Source organism: Mercenaria mercenaria, chromosome 5 (genome assembly GCF_021730395.1).
Source record: "Mercenaria mercenaria strain notata chromosome 5, MADL_Memer_1, whole genome shotgun sequence".
In the NCBI taxonomy this organism is placed as follows: Eukaryota; Metazoa; Mollusca; class Bivalvia; order Venerida; family Veneridae; genus Mercenaria; species Mercenaria mercenaria.
Window position 1 is genome coordinate 25,855,153 of NC_069365.1, and position 6,613 is coordinate 25,861,765.

Consider the following 6,613-nt stretch of genomic DNA (forward strand, 5'->3'; position numbering starts at 1 on the left):
TGATTGCCCAACAAGGATAGCGTTATTCTAGTATATGTATAATGAACATAATTTTCCTCATAATTTATCCTTGTTTATATGATTGTAAGAACTATTGTATTGTATTCGTCAAATATTATGATTAACAAATACTTATTCAGCTGATATTCATTAGAAATGCTGTTTTAAAAGTTATTATTACATCCCTGTACATTTTTTGTTTGGGCAATAGAATAAATTAGAAATAAGTGAATTTTGAATTAAAAAGCTACATCATTGTTTTAAAACTTGGTTAAGATTGTCGAAATATCCCAACATACATTGTATATCAAAATCATATGTAAAACAAGAAATTATCCTGAAATCAAAAGAAACAGTTCACTTTTTAATACTCTCTAATGTGAGTGATTGTTTATTCAATAAAATTCTCACAGAATAAATATCATAAAATATTCTTTGAATACGATTGACTACTTTTAAATTAACAGGACAGACAAAACCTGTATATTTCGTCGAAAAGTCATTCTGTACCGTGATATGTTAATGACACGCACTTATTTAATTACATCGAGCGCTCAACATAATGTGTCGTACGCTCCAGGTAAGCTGTCGTGCAATCAAGATGAGATAATTTGCGTTTGGTGTAAGATGCCGGGTGCTCCCAGACGCGCAGGAAGGCCTAAAGAAAGTGGATTCACCAAATAAGTGAGGGTTATGGGGACTCGATTGTTTTTATTTTTGCAAAGTCAGAATGTTCAAACAATCTACCCTTCTTAATATGAAATAAGGCGCTGCCTCAATCGAGAATCGATCTGACTTCAACTCATCCCACAACATTTGAAAAGAACTGTCTATTGACAGCACGGAATGATACATTTTTTAATTCTAAAGTAAATATCTTATTCGGTAGCCCCTATTTAATGTACGCACGTATAGAGTGTACTATATACTGACTAAAGGTTAGGGTTAGGTTTAACATTTGTGTACATACAATGCGTGCGTACACTCAATGCGGGGGATTTAATGCCGACCTTCGGGGTTATCGCATGTTACCGTAAAGGGATCGATCCCGATTTTCTTCGTAAAACAACACTGCCCATAATGTATTGTATTTTATGTAATTTCCGCCCCTAGATAGCCGGAGAGATAATATTTATTTATATGAACTGTGCTCGCTATGTGCACACTACGTGTATGTATACCATATATCCATATTTGTACTGATGTGCCAGACGTTGCAGTTCGTAAGTGTGGACGCTTTTAGGCACAAAGAAAGAACGTATTCTTCCAGAATATCTCACACCCTATAAACGACTGTACTACCCCTCTTCCTCTTGCGAGTGAACAAAACAATAAACTGGCAGCTAAATGTTGAAAAACAGAATTTGAAAGTGACTGATTTGCTTTGAAGGTATGTATATTTATATTTTGATGGAAGCTGAACATGATTTACTTCTGTATATAATGTATTAGTTTGATTACAGGTAAAAACTCGATTGATCACTAATTTTGTCCAGAAATCGTAAATTGTCGGCGTCAAAAGTACACATTTTCTTGCTTGAAGAATGACATATATGTAAATTCCACTGTTTTACGAATGAAGAAACAATACTAATTTGGTAAAATGAAATAAAATCATTGATAAATTCTCCAATTTGATTATAACCGTCATGAAAGAAGATTCGATGTTATTTCCAAACTGGAAGCATGCTTGCTCAGGTACTGTACAAGTGCTTGCGAGTTTCGTAAAAAGACTGTATGCCTGTTTGTGAGTGACTTATTTATAAATTATCGGCGTTTCTTATGCTCCTGTAGTATTTCTTCATAATTATAACCCACAAACAAAGTTTGAAGGAGGGTGGTATATAGCAGTCAACATGCGGTCTGTCTGTTAGGTCTGTTTGTATACTGTAAGTGTATTGATATTAGCGGAGTACTAATGTTCGCGCTATAAGCGGGAACGAGCATGCGATAATTCATATCTAGCGCTAATATTAGACTGAAATGAAAGGCTTTCCTAATAAAAAAAAGTGACATTTATCTATTGATAATACCGTAATTACAATGCAAGAGAACACAGAGAAATACATATTTATTGTGTAAATATGACAATAACTGCATTCCTAACTAATATTCTGCAGAATGTTTCAAATAGAATGGACATTAGTGCAAAAGTCATCTATTATTGTAAATTAAGTTGCATTTATTTTTATCTACGCCATTGTCCGTAAACATCGTATGTAACACCTTCGGAGTAGATCGCCAGTTTGTCTGATCGCGCCAATTACGAGTGTTACCATACCATTTAACTGCTTTGAAAACCAAGACTATTAGTGTGAATTTGAAAACAAAAAATTGTCACCATTCTGCACTGTATACATGTAAAAAGTGTAAATAAAATATAATGGAGATAATAACATTTATTTAATACTAGTACGAGATTTTTCCACAGTATAAGAAGAAAGAAAAAGAAAACAGATCAACATGCATAAATTGGCTATTTTAGCGCTGCTGATACAGCGCTAATACACGTACGCGCTAATATGTCGAAACTACTCAATTTAAGGTGTTTGCGCTAAAATTTAGCTGCGCTAATATAAGTACACTTACAGTATGTGTCCTCATAAATTTGGTCGTGCTATTACTTCAATTCTATTACACCAACCTCTCTCAAAGTTTATACACAAACATCGGCAATATGTAGTTAATGTCTGTCTTTTCATTTTCTATTTAAAGTGATACTGAAAGGTGAAACAGGGACTGTTTTTCTTGTCCGTGCCATAACTTCTTTATGCATTAAAGGATTATGAAATAACTTGGCACAAAATGTTCGTCATCATGAGACCAAAATGAGACGATGTGTCGCGCACAAGACTATATTTTCTAGAATTTCAACCCATTAGAACCGATATATCATCTCAACGGCAATTAATAAGATGTGAAAATATGAACAGTAAATGGGGTGATTTGTAGTGAAACGGCGCCAGATTGAATCCACTAATCCTCCGTGGATCGCTTTCTTGACAGCGTCGCACAGTAAACAGCTCTATTTTAGTTTTGTCTTTGTATTTGTCATAAAACACGCAATTTAATATTTGTCTTATTTTAATGAACATACATTCTGCGAATAAAATAAGTCCCCATTTAACAAGCAGACGTGCCATTAGAGGAAACAATGAGCGTTTATTTGCTCACCTGAGCAAGAAGTGCTCAAGGTGAGCTTTGTGATCACCCTGTGTCCGTCGTCCGTTGCCGTCTGGCATCAAAAATTGGACTGTTAACACTGTAGAGGTCACACTTTTGGTCCAATCTTAATGAAACTTAGTCAGAATGTTACCCTCAATAGAATCTTGGACGAGTTTGATATTGGGTCATCTTGGCTCAAAAACTAGGTCACCAGGTCAAATCAAAGAAAAAAGGTCGTTAGCAGTTTAGAGATCACAGTTTGGCCTTATCTTAATGAAACTTGGTCAGAATATACCCTCAATAGAATCTTGGACGAGTTCGATATTGGGTCATCTGGGTTAAAAAACTAGGTCACCAGGTCAAATCAAAGAAAAAGCTAGTTAACAGTCTAGAGTCCATATTTGTGACCATTTATTAATGAAACTTTTCAGAATGTTACTTTTGGTGATATTAAGGTCGAGTTCAAACCTGGGTAAGATGGGTCAAAAGCTTGGTCACCAGGTCAAATCAAAGGAAAAGCTAGTTAAAACTGTAGAGGCTACATCTATAACCATAGCGTAACGAAACTTTTTCAGAATATCAATCTTGATAATCTATTGCTGACTTTTTAATCTGGGTGAACTGGAGTCAAAAACTAGGTCATCAGATAAAATCAAATCGAAAGCCTGTTAACTCTCTAATGGCCATAATTATGGCAATATCTCTATGGAACTTGGTCAGAATGTTAACCTCGATGATCTTTAGGCAAAGATCAAATCTTGGTCAAGTGGGGTCAAAAACCAGGTCACCTGTTTAGGCATCAAAGGAAAATCTTTTTGACAATCTAGAGGCCACATTTATGATTGTATTTCCTTGAATCTTGGTCAGAAAGTTTACCTTGATGATCTTGATGAAATTGAAACAACGACGAGGTACAACTCACTTAATGTTTTAACAACGGAATTGATTTGAGCCAGGCTTAGCAATGAAAACGAATAAATCCGCAAAGACAGATTCCCGGCGTGTGCAAGCGTTATCACTACTAAATGTAAATTAGTTCAAATAGAAATAACGGTCAAATCTTGGTAGGTAGTAAACACGATGACTGTACATCTCGCACACGGTATTTGTAACGATAACATGTTTATTATTGAGAAAGGGGGAATCGGGTAGTGAAACCATTAGGCTAATTGTGACAAAATAGTTGTACTCCTTTTGAATTTTGTTGACTGATTTACCATGAAGTAAACCAGTTATTACTAATAAGGACTTAATCGACTTTTCCGATAATGTTTTCGTTATCGTTTTCTATTTATACGTCCATTCGTAGGATATGTGCGGGTGCAATAGTTTTTTAAAAAATCAGAGGATCATTTTGTTGGCAGATGGACAGAAAGACGGAGGTCAACCTATAGTCCCCACCCCCCGTCTCATCTCATCGATATTTTGAAATCGTCAGGTAACATTTCTTCGCGTGATTTCCATAGGGAATCGATAGTTAATTTCTTGCATGGAATAGTAGGGGCCATGTGTAAACTTTCAGTTTCTAATTCTGTATTTTATGATAGTATATGTGTGTAAAACCAACACTGAATAGTTGCATGTAACGATGCTAAAGGATTCAGTTCATTATATAATTAAGTTGGATAGCGAGTCACAGACCCTCTATCCCAACCCCCAATGGATTAGTACAAGAAGCAGGAGGAGTCCGACATTAAACGACATTACTTACATGACGACTGATCAGAAGAGACGCATTTTTTATTTCATTTTCGCCTTTAAAGGACATAAATCGCCTACTTTACTCGCAAGATGGAATACAGTTTCACTCACAAATATGCGTTCAGATCAAATATCAAAATTGGCAAGTGTGCATACAGTGAATATTTTTTCACCGACTAGATAAAAATATATTTCATTCAAAAACGCAACAGATATGAAACATCTTACCTACATATATTTCTGGAGTATGCATACCTATTTTAGAAAACATTAAGCATTATTGGATTATTAATCAATTTGACGTGTTATTCATCTGTTTCGTGACTTGGTCGAGTGAAATTTCATGCAATAAGTGTAATCAGTCAACATTTTTGCAGCATTTTGTAGACATTATCTGTCAGTGTCATCTATTATATCAATATATACACATATCTATGTTACACTTCTCGTTAAACTTACATACACATACAGTGTAAAGCAAAATAATTAATTTCAAGAATTCTTACCTTTTGCTCTGTGCATGTACCGGAAGTACACATGTTTTACTCTCATTCCGTATATCGCTTACCGTACTGGGTGCCTACCAGTCACCGGACAGGAATATATAACGGACAAACGTAATTACGGCTTTAAATTTGTTTCCATTATATCGGAGTTACCGGCCAATCGGAAACATTCAGCACTGTTTTCATTTTCATATATCAACATTGACTGACAAATAAGTATTAATAGTAGGACTATCGAACCAATTCTCACCTGTGTTTACAAAACTGCTGTCCTCTGCGAGCTCCATTTGTATAAAAATATATTTATAGATTTCTTGGGTTTTCCGAAATTAACAAAAACTGAAATAGGCTCCTTATGGTGGCATAAGCTCCGAGATAGTATTTCGTTTAAAATGGTAACACGGGTAAATCACTGCTGTTATGTAGTTCGACCCAGAGGATAGTTTAACACCTTGAATATGCACGAAAACATGTTTCTAGAAGGCGCAGAAAACAGATGGACATAATCAGTTTTTTTCTTGGTACAATTCTCATCGTCAAATAAAAATAATCAGTCTCCGAAATATTTGCCCGGTGACTATTCCATTTTGTTGTTTGATGTAGTGCATTTCACTACCCCTTTTGAGCCTCAAAATATCTGATGTTTTACGTCCGATTGTTTGAGGTTTTTTTTTTACATTTTCGGATGACAAATGAGCTGAAGTTTTATTAGGGAAAATTTCTGAATTTTTGTGTTCATTTTTTTTTATAAAACGGCAAAGGAAAAACCCGATTTCTGTCCGGTGACTGGTGGGAACCCAGTAGAGGGATCGATCTCGATTTTCGTCGCGTATTAACGATAACTCCATTTAAACATTTCAAACATATATGCATATAGTTGAAACTGTGGAAATCGTTTCAGAAACTGTATGACCGATTCTGAATGATTTTTCTCAAGTAATCCTCGGAGGCCTCTCTACCAAGATTAGTCAAAGTCTTCTGATTCCTCCAAAATGCGACAACCAAAAGCACAACCATAGCTAAATTAGACAAAGTATCTTGACACGACATCCCCTTAGAAACTGCTTGCCACAGAAATGTTTCTTACAGAACCATTTCCCAAGATAATTCAGATTATTACGATTCGTGAAAAAAAAGAAAACATGGCCACAAGTGGGTGGGGTCGCTTTTCCCTATATGTATGAAGAGGAAACGTTTTTTTAGAAATAACTGACCTGTATTGAATTTGTTTTACCCTGCCT